This window comes from Nilaparvata lugens, chromosome 3, assembly GCF_014356525.2.
Source record: "Nilaparvata lugens isolate BPH chromosome 3, ASM1435652v1, whole genome shotgun sequence".
Classification (NCBI taxonomy): Eukaryota; Metazoa; Arthropoda; class Insecta; order Hemiptera; family Delphacidae; genus Nilaparvata; species Nilaparvata lugens.
The window spans coordinates 27605117-27625880 of NC_052506.1; the positions used below are offsets into that span (position 1 = coordinate 27605117).

The window sequence follows — 20764 nt, forward strand, 5'->3', positions numbered from 1 at the left end:
AAGCATTCAGTAACTGGAAGAGAGGAAATGAAAACGATATTGAACAAGGTGAGTCAGGTTTTCCGATAATTTCCCCTAGTCTGAGAGAATTTCATTATCCCTCCTCAATGGTAGTTTGCTGCACTCCAAAAATATTGAGAAAATTGAATATGTTTGCTGCACTCCAAAAATATTGAGAAAATTGAATATGTTTTCCAAGGCTATAGCCGATGAAGTAGGGTGGTGAAGTGTTATCACCACTTATCAACCTAATGTGCTTATTTCGCTCTCGTCACGACCTTTGCCAGTTAATTCAGTGGGTTATTTTCCTCAAAATATTACAGATGCCAGATGTAATATTGAATTGATGTAATTCATTGTAATTGAATTTGAATTGTAATATTGATGTAATATCTCTGAACTCCAGATCTGAATCAATATTTTAAATTGGTAATGTAATTTCTGAGGTTTCATATCGATTTATTGACGATACCGAACTCTGTTAAATCTGATGATGATGATGATGATGATGCTGATAGTTTGGGACCAAGAGGAGTCTGTAAATACAAATTTAAAAAGATTTTGGTGATCTACATATTATTTCATGAAAATAGAGGATAGAATGAGCTGACGGCCCAAGTTTGTTCCAAGCTTGAACTGAATTGGGTCAACTGTAGGCTAGCTTCACACGCATTCGGTTTCATTCGGTTCGGTTCGTTTTCGGTTCGGTTCGGTTCGTTACCGAAAACGAATGAGGCTATCATACATGTCAGGTTTTAATTCGTACGGTTTCAATTAGGTATTTTCTTCTCAAACACAGCTGTGTTTGGATTTTCACAGTTCATGCTGATATATTTAAATATAACAGCTGGTGTTAAATTGTAAGATGTTATTTCTTGAACAACAAAATTTGAAATTTAATTAAAAATTGTGAATTATTTGAATAGTTTCTATTTGATTATGTTAATTTTGGATGTTCAGAGAGATTATTTTTCCTCTCTATTGATGAAAAATCATGTAATATTCGTGGAAAAAAAATAAAAATTCTCCCTGAGTTTTGATTTATATCTCTCATATTTTCTTAGGAAACTATTCATTGAGAAAAAAAAGTTCCTGTGAACTAACAGAAATGAATTGACCATATATGATTTTGACTTGGAAAATTTTGAAACAGATAATCACGATATCAGGTTAAAATAAAAACAAAATAGGCAAGCGTGTATGAAAGACTTTGGTTTTTCCTGTTCCCTAGCAACGAATTCGAATATGATGAAACCTATTCGTGTCGAGGGGGCGTTCGCTGCTATGCGGTTGCTATTCGGTACCGAATTCAAACCGAATTATCGTTTCACACTTATCGGAATTTGCCGAAAACGAACCGAAAACGAAACGAACCGAACCGAAAGTGTGTGAAAGTAGCCTCTCGCTAGCAACGAATTGAAACCTGATGGAATTTATTAGAGTCAAATGGGCGTTCGGTTCTATGCGGTTTCTATTCGGTACCGAATTCAAACCGAATTACCGTTTCACACTTATCGGAATTTGCCGAAAACAAACCGAAAACGAAACGAACCGAATGAGTGTGAAACTAGCCTTAGGGCCGTATCATCAGTCTAAACTGAAGCGTATCAGCTTTCGGTTCAAACTGAAAATGTGGAACACTATGATAAATGGGACCATAGCTCGAGCTATTCCATCAGCTACTCGAGTTAGCGTTAAACTCAGATTCTGCAAACAGCATTGGGCAACTGGTTTGCCATTCAGCATATTTTTGAAAAATTAACATTATCCTTGAGACTTTCCCTAAGGACCTTAACATATACATAGGAAACCTCTTATCGTAGGTATGTCATATCCCATTATATTAAGCGAGCAATTTCTGTATATATTTTTATATTTATCTGGTTGTCTGATTATGTATGTCCAACGGATCTCGAAAACGGCTCTAACGATTTTCACAAAATTTGGAAAATGATATAAAAATTCAATTGCACTAGGTCTCATCCCTGGGGAAACTAGCTGAAGGACATGATGAGGTATTATTCATCCTTGGAAAAACAGATGATAATTTCGTCGTCTGTCGATATAACAGAAGATGCGAGTGCCTGTGTGGAAGAGAGAGAGAATTATCTTCAGCTGTTAAACTATTTGCAATCAATCAGCTTATCTCACGAGAAAAATGATCTAGAAATTTTAATTGACTTGATCAAAATAATTTTATTTGTTGACATGACATGGAATATCATTCTAAATTAGAGTATATCAGAACTTTCAAAGTTAATCATTAGTCCAGTCAACGAAAGATTATAGAGGGAAAAGTTTGGAACACAATTTTCAACTCCACAGCTCTTTTAAGGATAGTAAGAGCATTAACATAGCAAAAGTCCTCACCACTACCCCTTGTGCTTGAGGGGTGGGGGTGGTATGAAAGTACCATTATTTCATTTTTTGCATATATCTCGGAAACGATGCATCTCATGAACATGCGTATTCTGTGCAAAATTGAAGCTTACAAACTTACCAACAAGTTTTATCCCCTACATTTTTTCTATATCTCTCATAGTTTCTGAGATATCCGCTCTAGAAGGTGAGAATTTTTTGAAAAAACCCTTCTGCCTCCAGTTTTTTAATCTTTTCGGCCTTTTAATTTGTTAACGATTGATGAAAAAAATCCGTGCTGATTATGAGCTGATAGAGCATTAAATTATCTTCAATTTGATGTATATTTTCACTATTTTACGCATTTCCCTACGACTGTTGCAGCAGTTTTAATGTTAAGAGTGAAATTTTCTGTTCAGGAACAATAGATCAGTTGACAATGAAATTTGGAGGGAATGATTGGAACACAATTTTTGACTTTGCAGCTTTGTTGAAACTAGTTTGGAGGTGAGCGTATGAAAATTCCCAACCCCTACATCAAAGGGATGAGGGTGGTTTGAAAGTTGCATTTTCCACTTATTACTTACATGCTTATATCTTGGAAACAATGTGTTCTATTGACATAATCAACTACGTAAAAATAACGCTTAATAAATTCCCTACAAGTTTTCTCCAGTAGAGGATTTCGATAAATCTGATACTTTTCGAGATATTTATGTTCTAAAGTGATGCATTTTCGAAAAACTAGTTTTTCTTTCATTTTTTTGCTCTTTCAAGTCTTATTATAACTTTTCAACAATTGATGAAACAAGAATGTGCTAATTCCGAGCTTGTAGATCATTAAATCTTCCATTTCAGATATAATTCAACTATATCACGCATTCCCATACGACTGTTTCACCAGTTCTAATTTTGAGTGTCTTTGTTTGGTATGAAGTTTATAAACACCCCCTGTGTTTAGTTTCGCAGACGTTCCAATAGGTACTCAATATGAATGTTCATACTGGAGCACACTGCCAATTTATGATGACAGAATAGTGTGATATTCAAAGAGAGTCACTTGTTGCAAATCTTGAGATTTGACACTCAAAACTAAAAACTGGTGCAACAGTCGTATCGGAATGCGTGATGTAGTTGAATTTAAAGTGTTTAAATCGAAATTCGGGGAAGAAAGAGTTTTAGGCTTTGTCTGTTAGTCCTTTCCCAATCATTTTAAAGAATTGTATTCTGTTTATCAATAAATAAATAACGAGCGAAGCTCGATGCCCCGATATTACTTATTTATGAATACAATGTTCATCAGAAACTGTAACATCTCAAAATAATAATGTGATCTGAAGTTGAAAATGACCTATGATATAATACACATAGAATAGATGAAGAGAAGGATAAATTCTTAAAAGTGTGGTTTTACAAAAGCAATAATAATTATTAACAAGTGATCGGTCGCGGTGTTGAGATGTTCTGAGCAGCCTGAATCCTGAATCGGATGAACCGGAGTAGAACATATTATGGCAAACACAGCAACAGACGGAGGACAACTCCCTCCCCAATTAATGTCGAATGCTGCAACGCACACACGTGTCCGTGTGTCTGCACATTATGTCTGCTCACATTTACACTTCAAAGAAAACGGATCTCATCTGCTAGATCTCTGCTCAATGTTCTTTTCTTGGTAACCCAGGTTTCTGCTCCATATAATAATATTGGTACCGTAATCACTTTATAAAATTTCACGATAATGCTTCATATAATAATGTTGGTATCACTATCACTTTATAAAATTTCAATTGTGTTTTCTTCGTTGTCCAGTTTTTGAATTGGCGTTTAATTGTATCACATATGTGTAGAAATGAATTCAGTTTCAGATCTAAATCATTTTCAAGACCATATTTATATGTGATTTCAACACCCAGATATTTAAAGTGAGATACTTGTTCAGGTAGGCCTAATGCGACTTCCTGAATAATTTCAGCTCTGACAGGTATTTGCCACAGAAAGATATATTTTTTGAAATGCACAAATAGTTATTTCAAATAGTTATGTAGAATGATAAGTTCAACTGCAAACATAAACATGTCTTGTCAGATCTAAACGTATTCGATTTGTTATATTAGTAGGCCTATGAATATTATAATAGTTTCACAAGCAGGAATTCAGAGGATGTTTTTTTGATGCTACCAGTGTGAAGGTCATTATCATCACCGAAAAGCAGCAGTGCTCTAAACAGAGTTTCGTATATTATGAGTAGCATACAAGGAATGCAATGTACGACGAGACACGAGAGTGATAGAAGAAGAGTAGATGGTGCGGCGCGCCAAGGGGTAGTAGGCGTTCGCCCGTAATCGAGCCGCCGGTTCGTTGTCATGGCAACCATATCGGTTATTTTCGTTTGAGTTCGTGCGACTCCGCAGATTCGCGGGGGCCCGGTCGAGTCGGGTCGTGGCGCAAAGCAATCTCTGCTCGGCTCGGCTCGCCGAAGTCCGTATCGTCATCCGGTGCGGTCCGTCGTCGGCCGTCTCTCGTTCATCCGTGGGTGTTACGTTACCCGGGTTCATAGGCGCTCTCTTATCAACACAACTGAATTGTATCAACTAAATCTGGAATCAAAGGAAGGAACATTGTGACACATCTCTGAAGAACATGTGAGTACCTTTTGGTGACAGCTCAAATAACATGGCCAGTGTACTAACTAGTAGTCCATAATCTTGTGCAGTCAAGCTCTTTTGCTCAAACAAATAAATGCATTATGAAGTTTAAGTTTAATCGTTTATCAAGAAGTTGGGGCAAAACTAATCTGAATTAATCACCATGCCCACAGTGCAGTCGCATTTCTCCTATCTGAATAGTCTCAATTGTCTCTCCTGAAATGATGTAATGTTATTACTATTCCAAATTAAAAAATAAATATAAAAAGCAGCAATCGTGGTTGAAAATGTCTCTCCCTTTTGAGCTTAACATACATAGATGACTAGTGTATGCATTTCTATGTATATTGTAATAGTAACTGAGCATCAAATTCTGTATTTTCTATAATTCCAACTATTATTAGTTGTATAAAAGTCTAATCTGATCTATAAAGTTTATCTTCTTTTCGCTCTTATTCATTTATTTCATATTATAATAGAAACACAAGTCATATACATTGGGAGGGGACACCTGATACTGATACTTGAATAATTTGACATACCCTTTATTACTGAGAGATTTTCAGGAGGTGAATTCTAAAGATTTTTGGTTGTGGAATTTTTTAATGTAACGCTAGCTGGTTTTATTGAGATTCATAATAGCATAATTATAATCATTTTTTGCAGTAAATGGTATTATTGTTTCCCATATATAAATTATATAGTTTACCTCTCTGATGAAACTAAATTCCATTGACTAAACATTTATTAATCTCAATATCATTAGGAATCTGATAGCAATCTAATGATGTAGCCATTCAAGATAATGGAGAATGAGAGAATCAATAGAACTATCTCTGTCTTTATCTTCCTACTTGGAAAATTGTAATGCATTAACTCTTTCGATTACAGATTTGTCAAGTGCAAACAATATTCATAATGAATGGGCTCGAGATCAATTCATATTGAATTATTTCACGTTAGATTTTCGGTTATAATCTAGCACGAAAATGAAACAATATTATTTATGAGTATTTGAAATGTGATTGGCAGAACATGATAGGAAATATCCTCAGATTTTACGAATTTTGTGAATTAAATTGTTTTTTCATCCGAGTCCTTTTGAATATTCTATGGTTCTACACTACAACAATATCTATTCCATAAACCTACCAAGTAAAAATTGATTTTCTCATCTTGATTCATATTAAACGGATATTATCATCTAAGAGTCGTATTCATTAACGATTCTCTTGAACTTCTCTACCCAAGAACGATTTGGGAACCAATTAGAATTGATAGAACAGCTAATAATATAATTGTTCAAATTGATTCGTGGTTTAGGTTGCCAGGAAAACAAAGCTTGCTTGGCTTCGACTGGTTTTGTTAAATTAGCTCATAAATAATAAGCCCCTAAAAGTTCAAGATTTGTGAAAAAGTCCTTCAACATTATCATCTCCACTTCAAGGATTAGGTTTATCAATCAACCTGTTCCCATCTCTTTCTCGGCCTTCCTACATCTCTTTTCCCAGTATGCCCTATACATTTCAACTTCAAGTGGAATTCTTCCAGGTGAAGTACCCTCCTAAGAAAATGACTGCACTAGTTGCGTCTATAAAGTTAGTCTCAAGTTAGAAGTTCATAATGAAAATCTTTGCAAAATTCGATTTGAAGTTTATGACCAAAAAAGCTCAGCTGCATGTTGAATAAAAACCAAGTATAAAATACTCCAGATGTAAGTCAATAATAATGAATAATATTGAGTCATAGTGAGTTCTGTTGTTAAGCAGAAATAATAATGTGATAAAATGAATCCCAATTAACCCCTATTAATCTCAAGTGATCAAAAGAATCTGTGTATTCTTGATAACTTGGTGACTAGAATTAGATTCTAGATTATAATGCATGAATAGGCCTAAGCTCAAGGGTACAGTATCATAATTGTCCGCTTCAGTATTATGGCTACTTTCTTTCTTGGAATCAAATTCTCCTCTTTTTCCGAACTCTGAATCAATGAGTCTCTAGAATTAAATTCCAATCGATAGACGGTAGGATTGATAAAAAGCTACAGATTGATAAATTTATGTATTTGTATATGTGTAGTTTATAGTATCTCTTCTACATTTTTCTACATGTGCCGTCTCTATGGCGAAGGTTGGCTATCATGATGGCAATTCTTGCCCTGTTTACAGCCGACATGAAAAGTTCATTTGAGGTGCACTTCCCTCAAATTTCGCAACCAAGATATACTTCTTCGCCCCACTGACCTCCTACCTGTTATTTCGCCTTGCATAACAAGGTGTTATACAGTATACAGATATTCTATTTGACTATTAAAATAAATACTGTTCCTGGATAGAATAAAACATTCCCTGTTACACTTTGGTGTTAGCAGCCATTTACGATGATACTGTATAGCAGGCTATCAATAGGCAATAATTACTATGTTATTGGGTTCAAAAACTACCATGTGGAAGAAGTTTCCACTTTGCAGTTATTTACAAGTTTTGAAACAAGTAGATTGCTTTCATTGAGAGATTTTTGCTCAGTTCCTGTACATAAAAGAATTTTCTTTACATCACCTAACAATATTTATGTTGATGAATTCGGACAAAATTGAGGTGCATTCGAGGATTAGAGTAAAAATTCGGATAAAAATGGATTCAAAATGGAATTCCAGAAATATAACAGCAACAAATTATTATAGCTGGTTGGAAGTTTGGCAAGAATGGAAATATCAGCAATTCACAACGATTCATATTTTCTTAGAGGATATCCAGACAATTGATTTGCAAAATATAGACCTTCATCAAAGAACATTGTTCATTTCAATATATCTACAAGAATAACAAAAATATTATACTTCATCATTATTCGTATAAATTATAATATTAGTCAAGTATAGGTATATCATTTGTATACAGTTCATAAGGTTTTACTTGAATTTTCAAACTACCTGGAAAGGGATTCTTGATTGGATATCCCACAAATTACTTACTAATTGAGAAGTGAAAGCTTCTTTGATTAGATTATAATCATTTTTTTTAATAATTATTAAATTAATATTCCACATTATTTATTCCATAATACCATTTCAGTATTATGACTTCTCTATCTAGTGTCAGCTTCAAAACTAATGATTCAATCACTATTCAGTGCTAAAATGAAATGGACAACTGTTTGATAAATATTCCACGCGAGAAGTCGGGGAAGAACATCTTTTTCTGTCGTCTTTTACAAAAGTAATAGACTAGAGCGTTCTCACTAAAATGTAGTAGTGCCGCTTAATGTGTGTCGTTTCATTAATTTGGTCTAGCCTGACACTCTTGTTGGGAATTGTTGAGCTAGCCACGGCCGCCGCACCCCATCCGCAGCTTTCTTCCTGTTTCTGTTTGTTATCATGCCAAGTGCCTCATTCCCCACCTCCCATTCTCTAAACCCTGTTCATTGACTCTCAGCCCAGTGTTACACTCGTTCCCGTCGATCCCATTTGCCCCTCCGAAAAACACGCCGATTACTGACTTCTCTAAACTCCATCAGCTTCCATATAATTAGATCAAACTCAGCCTGTCAAATCCGTTTTACTGCAGCTCACAGTCACTCGAAAATCGAACACTGTTCAGTCTGTAAAAAGTAACCAATCACGGGGGTAAACTGTAAACAGATTATCTTTCAATTACGCAGTTCAGTAACCTCTAAAGAGGCTGTTTCATCCACTGTACTAGCATTTTCCACTAATTTAACTACTTTCATTCAAATAAAATATATGATACAATGAAACCCCAATGTAAAATTATCTCAAGAGGCCAAAAATGTATGAGTATTCTTTACGATAACGGGATGACTTTTGAATTCTATAATGACTGTATGAGTGTGCTATCACTGATTTCACTGTGGAGATTTGGTTAATACTGTAACTTAACAGAACCACATCCAATAGAATAGAAAAATAAATTAATGATTCACATGTATATTCTCATCTACATACCATGTATTCCCATCAATCAGTCCATGAATTGACTTCTATTAAACTGTCTTTTCAACTATCAGTTAATACAAAACTTGTGAATCCTCGCACTTTCATATAAATTAGGTACATTACTTGAGCTATTCATTTATTATTATTATTATTATTCTTACAAGAAACACTGAATGGGAGAGAAAAACTAAGGATACTCTTTGTACTATTTCTCTCCCAAATTTAGATAATAATTCGAAAGTCCGAAATGAGGTTAAGATTCCACTTTTCTGAAATTTAGTTCTTTTCCACTTAAAAACAACAGAAACTGAGAATTTTGAATTTTGAAGGTTGAGAAACTGGATAGAAAACAAAAATATTACACTCAAATCACTAATAATTGAAAAATTTTCACGGAATTTTACAAAATTCAGAGCCAGAAAAATAGAACTTATTATTGGCAAACCAGTCTAACTACCCAACTTGTTAATTCCGAGTGTAACCATTGAACGCCACAAAATAACGTCTTGTTATCTTTGGAATCAGATTAACTTTAGCCCATGTAGGCTATTTAGTACTTGAATATATCAACATTTTGATCGAACATTTTATGGAAGACACTCTTATTTTTTCAAGCCCAACGGTAATTCCATAACTAGAGTTTAATTGAATATAATTATCGAAATGGTGCTCTTGTAAACCTAGATAGAGCTCAATCCATTAGACTTATATTGATCTCAAGCTGAAGGTTTATTTCTTATACTTTTTGGAACACATAGCTATCAGGATTATTTATTTACAGAAGAGGATCAGCAACTGAATTGACATTTTTCTATCCCTAATTTCAAGCTTTTCTTTCCTCAATCGTAAGCAGACCTACCTAAAAATACAGTTCAATTCCACAATTGTACTAGAAGAGAGAGAAATCAAGTTGATCCTACTGATTAGTACAAAAAGCCAAGCAGTAGAAAACCGGAAAAGTCGATGCTAGCGATCCATTTAAATACAGAGAGCTGCTGGAATGAGGTTGCTTGAATCCACCTTCAATTTACCAGAATTAGAATCATAAAAAGAAAACGATTAAAGATTATGAGAGTGGATTAGTCTACTGAATTTTAAGAAAATGCTTGTGCTGCAGTACACAAATAGAATGAGACAGAATAGCGAGGAAATCTAAAGTGCAAGCGAAACAGTACAAAAGAGAATGAACAGAGCTTCAGTGTGTAGGGTAACAGTATGGAGAGCAACTGTGGAGTAGGAAGAGAGAGAACAGACTCATCTCACCCCATCTTATTATGCAGCGATAGCTGAGAATTCCCTGTATTGCAACGCAAAATGAACTCATCTTCCCTGCGTACATTACGACACTTACTACACCTTGCGCTACTCTGACCTGGACTGAAGTGTACAGCGTCCCACCTCCGCCCCACTATAAGCTGCACCCACCTGGGCATTGCCATCCTTAGCTCTAAACCCAGCATCCCAAGTCTGAGCAGCTCTTGTAATGTGTTGGCTGTAATGGATTCATTGCTTGAGTACAATTAATTACGGCGATGTCAACACCACCTGACACCCTAATCCTGACGACGTTGAATGCCTATTAATTTGCTTCATTGTATATGTGGTTGGTGGGCAGATGCATACAATCTATTATGACTCATATTTTGAATTTTCAAATTCTACATTTCGTGAAAATTGGAATTGAAACAATTATATCCTTAAGAAACCTGCGCGACAGTATTATACGCATTACTACAACAGACAGAAAATTTTCAATTCATTGTAGAATTCCAAATTCCACCTTAGCTACTCTTTGTTCTTCTTAACGGGTTAAGCCAGAGATAATATAATAGAAATCTAGTTCTATTCTCTATTAGTTGAGCTCAATTCGATTGAATATTATCTGAACTTTTAGTTTAATAGTTACTACGTGTATCATCAATCATAACTTCACAGTATCTCTACTAACTAAAATAATATTTAAGGCCACTACACAATATTATTAAAACTATGAACTTCGACCCTCTCCACAATGCTCTATGGTGGTACACAAAATAGTCGATTTCAAGAATATAGGATAACTGTTATTGTATAGCTAGTTTGTTCCACTTTGTCGATGAACAATGCAAAATTAGAAAGAAAGTATGGGAAGTGGAATTATATCAACTTTTTCTAGCCCATTTATCCAAGTTTATCTTGATGTATCGATGTCAAGTTTTTTTGATATTCAATCGAAGATTATCGTGTGGAAGATTATCATCAGGTTGCCAGTATCATCCTTTTTGGCATTGGGTTTCTTCGATCTTAATGTTTCCTAGTGGTTGCCATTCAGTACAAATTTTCAGGGACAATTGAGCAATAATCGTGATCTAAGCATAAGAACTGAAAGCTGATTGACGATTGAGTCTACTAATTATTGAGATCTAAAAAATATTGAAACATATACTGAAGAGAAAATCTCTTCCAAACATATTTTCAATTCCTCGTCCTTCCTTTCGTCGACAATTAACATTCCAGAACAATAGAAGATAACAGAGCCAGCAGAAGTTGTCGCTGCTCCTGCTCATCTATTATTCATCTTATGAAACTCTACTTCTTTTCGCTTGTCTTCCCGTGTTTCTTCCATCTCTCATGAGACTCAGGCATCTGTTGGTACTAGTTTCAGTTATATTCACCTTACTTCCAGCGATATGTTCTCAAGGTACGAAAATTTAATTGAGTGCATGCCAGTTGCATCTCCATTATTTAAGAAATATACTGAAATTGAATCAAAGATAAACCCCATTTTAAGCACAGATACATTTCCAGATACTTTGATATGATTAAAGTGATAGACTCGTGGTACCCGACATTTTAAGAGTTTGTTTAGAAGTTATTCGACTTGAGAATTTTGGGGTACGGGACAGGAATTCGCTATGTGAAGAAAGCGAATCTTAAGACACAGCCAAACTTCAGCTCTTGTAAAACAACTGGATTCCTTTTTTTTCAATTTATGATATTGGGATGAATTCTAATGAACATGATTGAATTTCAGTTTGTTATAACTTACTTGAAGTGAAATAAATATGAAAGCTCTTTTGTATGAAATAAAATCACGCATCTTCATTATTAACGAAATGATAAATTGGAAACAAGAATCGAATAATCCATTTTCTAGGATAGGCATGAGAACAACTTCGTTCAGCCTATAAATTACCTGAATAGTTGGAGAGCACTAGATTCGCATGATAACCTCAAATAAGGTTGTGAACAGTGATTGCAAAACTATCGTTGTAACTGTTGGTATTATTTTCTTTTGAGAAGTTCTTTTTAGAAGTTAAGAATGAAAAATGCTACCAATTAACAAAAAAACAAAATTGTGAACATTCACGCATAGAAGGAATAACAGTCAAACATGATAAAAATTTCAATTGTTTTTTAGATTCGGATGTCGGTTAGATTGGTGACTTCCATTGCAACATTACAATAATTATTATGGTCTTACATGTTTTTCAGAATGTAATGCTACGTTTCACCAAGGCTATCAACAAAATGTTATCTAGAAATAGTTTTCTACGGAAAAGTTATCAATTTTCCTTCCCAGAGAGTGTAGTCAGTGTGGACTTCTATCAATAGGGGGGAAATTTCGTTGAAAACTCAGTGGGAAACAAAAATTTTGTTGAGATTAAGAATTTCCACAAGTTGACGACAACATGTTGCTATGCTTTTCAAGAAATTGAAACATATAGTCGTAATTTATCGAAAACTCAGTTGACAACTCTGGTGTTAACGCGGTTCCTGAGAGCGGAAGTTTCCATTCATTAGGAAGGAATGATTTTTGGGGATCTAGAAAATTATCTAATACAGCTCATGCTCTTGCATAACATGTACAATAATTTTTTAAATAGCTTGATAGAATGGGATAATATGCCTGAAATATCCCATTCCAAAAGAAATGAATTTACTTTGAATGGGTTCAAGATTGAATAATAATCATTGAAATATTATATTGGATTAGAGTGAAGATAATAGGAGATAATTCACTTCTATGTGAATAAAATGAAAGCTCATTTATGAAACTTAGAGAATGAAACCCTATTCTGAAGCACTTCTATCTTGATAACTTTGTTATTTCCACTCTTATTTTTGAATGAGTTGTGAGTAGTGTTAGTGAGAAAACGTTTTTGGAATTCTGCCATCTCTTTTGTTGTTGAAGGGTGGATGAGTCTTCGATGGTGGTGAAAAAATTATATCAAAACATTGATGCTCCAATTTTATGTAGAAGAGCTTGGTGTGAAAGTTTGAAGAAGGCGTAAACGTGAATCTGAGAATGATGTAGAAGAGTAACATTGAATAAATGCCATAAATTCACTGGCCAGTAGAATAATAATGAATTATCTTTCAAAGTTTATCTCCCTCAGCAAAATGTATATTTTTGAGAGGAGTCACCATCTATAATAATCCACGTTATCTCAAACTATTTCAAAATGTACACCGATATCATCGATCTCTCTGTGCCATGAATAATAGACCTATTATTATGTAATAAACGCATCGTCCTGAGTCCTGACATCTATGAATTGTTTTTGAGGACAATCACTATTGTATCTACGATTTGTATAACTTTCATTTCCAATTATTGATAGAATGTCGTCGTCGTCGTCGTCTTCTTACAGGGGTAGGCATTAATACCTGTTCCGCCTTCAAACATTCTCCCACCTTTTTCTTGGTCTGCCAATACTTCTCCTCCCTTCTGGCTTGTAAGCGATGACAGCTTTGGGGATTCTTCCGTTTCCCATTCTCTCAACGTGTTCTCTCCACTGTTTTCGATTCTCGTCAACTCGTTGAGGTATAGAGATCACATTGAGCTCTCTACGGATATCAATATTATAAAGCCTGTCCTCTCTGGTGCATCCCTTAACTGACCTTAAAAATCTCATTTCGGCCGCCTGTAACCTGCTCCACTCCCTTCTCTTTGGTACCCAGGTTTCAGAGCCATACAAAAGTGTAGGGACGGCCATTACTTTATAAAATTTGAGCTTCGTCTCTTTTCGGGCTTTATTTTTGAGAGTTCTGTTGATAGTTCCGCATATGTACTGGAATCTGTTAATTTTTGCATTCAAGTCATGGTCTTCCTTGTATGTAATATCACATCCCAAATATTTGAAATGTGATACCTGTTCCAGTATTCTGTTGTTGAGAACTATTTTAGAACGTATCGAAGACTTCCCCAGAAATGCCATCACTTTTGTCTTGTGCAAGGAAATCTTCATATTATATTCTGAGCTCGGGAGATGGAGTTGGTATATTGCTCTTTGCAGATCGTCCTCTGATTCCTGCAATATCACTTGATCATCTGCAAACCATAATGAATTGACAGCAATATTGTGTGTAAGCTGTATACATGGGTGAATTTTTTGCTTCCACTTCCTACAAAGGTCGTCCGCATAAATATTGAAGAGAGTTGGTGAGAGAGGACAACCCTGTCTCAAACCAACATTGATAACAATTTCCTCTGTTTGGGAGCCTGAGCAGTCTAGGATTATTTTTGTCTCACTGTACAAACTCTTGACGACTTCGACTAAATGAACTGGGAAACCTCGTTGGATTAACTTATCTTGGATTAACAATAATTGACGATTGACTTTATCAAACGCTTTTTCGTAGTCCACGAATGCAAGGTGTGTCTCTAAATTGATTTCCACTCTTTTTGCTATGATCTGTTTCAATGAGAAAACATCGTCCATACATGATCGGCCCTTTCTGAAACCAGCCTGCTCCTCTAATAGAAGTACATCAGAGATTTTCCGAAGTCTATTGTTCAGAACTCTGCTGAGCAATTTAGACATTGCTCAACAAGCATATACCTCTATAATTATTTGGGTCTTTTCTGCTTCCCTTCTTGAATAGAGATATTACTAAAGCTTTTCTCCACTCCTCAGGCACATAGCGTGATGTCCAGCACATGTTGAATAAATGAAGCAGTCGAAATTTCAATAATATTCCGCCATATTTTAAAAGCTCCATATTTAGCAGATCTACCCCAGTTGCCTTCCTATTTTTTGTTTGATTGAGGGCTTCTTCCAACTCATCAATGCTTATGAGATCAACATCACTCACTGGAACCATCCGCTGGTCAATACTTTCCGTGACTGGCAAATTTTGGTCATACCACAGTTCTTTGTAGTGTTCAATCCATTCATGTTTGCTCACATTTTTTATCTCAGCCATTTCTTTGACCGTACTATTGAGGTGTCTCATCCGTTTGTAAGCAACTTCCTGCCTGCCATGAAGGTCATCCTCTATTCCTGAGATGAATCTGTCCCATGAATCTTCATGTGCTTTCCTAACAGTTGTTTTCGCTATATTACGTTTGAGCCGATAATTTTCTTTTGTGTGGTCTGTTGGTGACTGAAGGAGTTCCTTGTATGCTTTTTTCTTGTCTGCAATAGCTTGAGAAATCTCGTCGTTCCAAATGTTCAAACCTTTTCGTCGTTTAACAATTTTTTTTTCGTGCCAAGTGTTTCATGGGCTACTTCTTTGATAGTGTCTTTGATGTTTTTCCATTCGCCTTCAATTGTTAATGCTGTCGGTCTTGTAGAGAGCCTTTGTGTTAGTCTTGTCTGATATAAAGTTCTTATACTCTCGGTTTGCAAAAGATACACTTTGAATACTTTGTTCTCCGCTTTGTTTTGAGGTTTACTCGCTTTCCACCATCTTGTCCACAAATTAATTTTGGAAACCACGAGGAAATGGTCACTGGCTACATCACTACCTCTATACACTCTGGTATCCTGGACCTGTCAGGAAAGTTTCTTGTTCACAATCACATAGTCAATCAGAGATCTGTATCCTCTCCCTGTCCAGGTATATTTGTGTATATCCTTTTTTCTAAAGAAAGTATTTGTGATCTTCAGCTCGTTGTATGTGCAAAAGTCTCGCAACTGTCTACCATTCTCATTCAGGTGATATTCCCCAAATGTTCCTACCACATGTGGAATCGGCTGGTTTCCTACTCGAGCATTCAGATCTCCAGCTACAATCACATAGTCTGCTTTGTTGCATGCGGTCAACTGTTTCTGTAATTCTTCATAGAATTCAATCGTAGCCTCTTTCTTTCCTTCTTCAGGGGCATATGTGCCAAATAGAGTCAAGTAACCTCTGTTCATCTTGAATCGGACCCTTATTATTCTTTCACTAATAAAGGAGTAACTCTCTATTCTATTTTTCCATCTCTGATCAACCAAGACCATCACTCCAGCGCAAGCTCTCTTATTTTGATCTACTCCACTCCAAATTTCAATGTACTCTCCCCAATCTTTTGTTCCCTTCAGCTTCTTCTTAGTCTCCGTTATCACAGCCAGGTGTATCTTATGCTGTTTCAACTCTTGCATCAGCTCAACCTCCTTCTTATAGATAGAATGTAAAATAGGTAAAGAGTGGATAGATGAATAATAATGTTAATTCAATGGGTCATATGAATAAAGTTGAGCATTTGCTTATACTTCTAAAATATTGAGCATTTGTTTCATTTTCTATGAATAAACGTGAGCAAAACCTTTTGCTCATGCTCATCAAAAAAATAGTTTGAGCATTTGCTCAATAGTAAAAGCTTTTGCTCAAAATTGTATGAATAAACTAGAGCATTTGCTCAACTTTTGAAGCAAATGCTTCAAAAAAGGTGAGTCCAGTCTAGAGCTGCTTATCACCTTTTGCTCATAGTAAAATGGCTCAACTAATTCGTATGAGGAAGAGGAAACTATACTAGATACTATCACAACCAATAGTTGAGAACTATAAAATTCTTTTTAGATTCAACCATGATATAATTATATCACCATTATCCCTACAAAAGAATAAATACAAAAGATAGCTACCTGTTATAAAGATAGCCATCACAAAATAGAAATAGGCATTTAAGAAGATAAGAGTGTAGACGATTATAAGAAGGCTATTATAAGAAATAATAATATGCTGAAGATTATTATAGAGATGACATTTTTTCACGCTATTATTTCAAAATTCTAAATTCAACTAACCTAAAACTCTATTCATAAAATTTATGAATCGTCTATTAAAAATTAATGCGTCGTCTGCTCTGTTTTCTATTTAATACAAAACAGAGCAGACGACGCAAACACAAGCGGTGCACCCTACTTGCATATTTAGCGCTTCCGTGAGCTATAAAAACAAACTAAGGTTACAAAAGCGAATCAGCTGATGAAAAATCTCTAAAATACGTGAGCATTTGTTCCAGAGTTCAGGAGCATAAGGTAAGAGTATAAGGTAAAGCTTATTCATATAAAAATGAGCAAATGCTTTTGCTTCTACCTTTTGCTCATGAGCAAAACCTTATGCTCCATACTCATGCTCATGAGCATTTGCTCTGGTTTTATTCATATGGGCCAATGTTATCACTCTTGTAATGAATTAGTTGTTATTAAGCGATATTCATAATAGAATGAACCTTATTTCTTCTAATTAATGGAATAATAAATTGGAATATCCCTTGTACCTAGAATACATGTATTAAGTGTATTACATGTATTAATTGTATCACTAGAATACATGTATTCTAGGTACATTGGGAATATCTAATAATGTGCATAAAACAAGCGGTGAAAGTATGGAGTTGTGTTGTGTACAGTAATATTCTAATAGAAATCTCAAGTTTTGTTATAGTTATAAATAGTATATTGTATAAGAGTAAATTTTGTAAGAACTAGAGACAAAAAATGTTATTGAATATCAATAAGGAAATTATTTGATTGAAAAATAATAAAGTCAATAATGGATGTTTTTCATTGACATTGAACCGCTTTGAAATTTAGTCATGATAACTTTTTGTGAATAACGGCAGCTTCCGGTCTACTAATAATCTTATCACAACAACCAAGTTCAATGGCTCAATATTTAGACACAGATTACTAGTGGACGGATTTTCCTCACTCATTCATATATTATGAGCATTGAATTGATCGTGTTCTGTCTTCTTGAATGAAATTTCATAGTGATTAGGTCTATCAGTTTCAATATATAATCTGAATGTGTTATACAGGCTATTATATGTTTGTCACATTGGCTCTATCTGAACACGGTCTTTATCTGTCACATAAACTATCACGAATTATTCACAGTGTAGGTTACTGCATTGTGTCTCAAACTGTCTTACAGCTTTCTGATGCTCTAAATAGATGCTAGAGAATATTGATATAATATGTTATCCATTATTTCCTATAATGGCTGCATGAAAAGTAAAAACCTCGATTTTCTTTCTTCGTAAAAATGATAATGAAACATGCGACCAAATAGCCACCGCTAACATAAAAAATAAAGGAGTAGAAATATTTCATTGTGATTCATATGATTTTATGGTCCGGAAAGAACTTGGTAATTTCAAACACTATCATTCATTGCTAATTCGTGATATCCAATGTGTGTTACAGATGTTGGCAGACAATCGACAGAAGAGTAAAGCAGCCGAAGTACAGAAACTGTGGTAAGCTCTTCCCCCCTGTAGAGCATCATTGTGAAGCTCTTGGAAATCCTCTAATTATAAAATGAGATCAATCACATTCTCTGATCTTTCTCTTATCATCATTTGAACCGTACTGGAGATATTTATTATCATTGAAATAGATCTTAATTTATTTTGAATCAAGGTGAATATGACATTTCTCATTTGTCACTTATTTCCTATCATCAGAAATATTCAAACATAAATTTATGTGTTTTCTGAAAGGTTTTTTCCCGCTTATAATCCCACTTAAATCGTGCGAAGAAAGTTAATTATCGATCAGTCCATGAACTTCCTACTCAATTATTCTAATAAAGAGTTCAGTATGACTTGTGCATTCAAAAAACTCCTGACTTCGGAGTGAAATGTGTGACGCATACTAATAATTTGGTGTGAATCAGTTGAAGGAAAACGTGCCGCGCAATTTCGAAGGTACGGAAAAAGTTATACTTGAGGCGAAGAAATAAATAATTCGACTTTTGATCATCTATTCCTCCCATTCTATTCAATCTTCTGAAAATTCAGGTACAAATATGTCTTGTGTCTCTGGCTCTATGTCTACTCCATCCTCCTCTGGTGCCTATCCGTTACCGATTGTGAAATCAGTTATCCTTCACCTCCTGTATATAATGTTGATCCTTTTCACCTTTGAACTCTATAATAATCTATATTTAAGGTCAAGGAGGACAAAGTGAAGGTCAATGAGTGAGAAAAAACAATCAATATTTTAGCAATGATTGTTGGGTAGTTTGGACTTTTAGCTGTTTTTAATTGGAGGTATAAATGTGATGTGATTAATTTGTTCCATAAACAAACGATACAATATTTTTATAGGCCTGGTCATAATCTGGGTAAATCGTATGATTCCGTTCTGATGAATTTGAACAATGGTTTCTTTGATTCTAATTCTTTAGACTATTTCTAAAATAGTTCATTCAACGAAGAAAATATTATTGAAGTGATCATTCTCGTTCCATTCACACTCACAGTCACAGGTGTCAGCTGACTGCTTAAGTGAAAATTGGCAGAGATCCCATCAGACACCAACGTTTCAAATGCTCCATCATGTTAGTTCGCAAGAAGACTGGCATTCTCTGCATGATTTTGGCCAAAGAATAATATTCAGCCTCACTAGGAATAATAATTTGTTTTACAAGAGAACAATTTGATTTTTTGTATATTGATATTATAAATACATATTTTATAAGAACATTGTTGGGAGGCTTGGACCTGTACAATAATAACTTGGACCAATACTCTAGACTGTAGAATCTCTAGAAGGACTTTGAGTAGTTGCTAAACAATCGTTGAAATTCAGGCAATATGTTTTCAAATGTAAGAACTTGATCATATTCATGTTAAATGTTCAGAGATCAAGTTTTTATCTTCATGTGCCATGGCTGCTTGTGAGAAAGTTCAGTAGTTTGACATTGTAAAATATTACACTTCTACATGAATTTTTCTGCTAAAGAGATTGTAGGTAGATATGTTTTCCACTGTTGCAATACTGCAACTTATTGAGAAGCGAAGGATTAAAAAATACGCTTCTATTTGTTACTTCACCTAGAATAACTGGATAAGAATAAGATTTCTCAAAATTATTGTTTGGCGTTATCTATGAGTTTCTCAATACTAAACTGGAACACATTTTATACACTGAACAAAGTACTAACAAAGTACTGAATAAGTATCATAAAATACTGTTTTTCAAAGCAGACAATTCAACTATCAGCATGTTTGAATGGATATTCAATAATAATACTATTGTTGAATCCTATTTGCAACATTCGGAGCAGTTAAATAGTTGGAGAATCATAAGGTTTGGGCTGGTCATTCATTCTACAGTAGTATAGAGAAAATCTATTTTCTGTTGAATGTACAATCGATTATATTCTCAGTTGGGGAGAAAATTTGTTGTTAATTAATTACTTTCATTTGCATTGAATAATTTTTAAAACTATGTTTTACACAAAGTGAGAGATCTATTTCATCCAGCCTATCATCCATTCATTGATTCATTACATGAATTTTATACATTTATTTTTACATTGAACATTTACACAAATCAAATGAATTCATTCATATTCTGATACAATCGGAAATCATATATTATAGTTATGTCTAGGAGAGAGCAACAGGCGTATTCCGTTTCTTCCCCAGATTTCAAGTGAAATCAATTTCCAAAATATATGTATATAAAGTACTGATCACAAGTTACTTTGCAAAGGAAGCTGCCGTTCGCGCTGCTCGAGGTTATTGTCTTGAAGTCTAGGGAAGTTTTGTTTCATAATAAATAGATTTTACTCAATTTGATCTGAGCTGCTA

At 34.7% G+C, this 20764-nt stretch overlaps 1 protein-coding gene across 3 annotated transcripts in view; it reads left to right on the forward strand.

Annotated features, from left to right (window-relative positions):
- The first annotated feature begins 4775 nt into the window (after positions 1-4775).
- LOC111061426 (probable G-protein coupled receptor 158) overlaps positions 4776-20764 on the forward strand; it is a 98080-nt gene continuing 82091 nt past the window's right edge. For all 3 annotated transcript variants that reach the window (XR_005570726.1, XM_039423453.1, XM_039423454.1), the window contains exons 1-2: positions 4776-5003; positions 18369-18421. The gene's annotated coding sequence lies outside the window, so the exon portion shown is untranslated. The remainder of the gene's footprint in view (positions 5004-18368; positions 18422-20764) is intronic.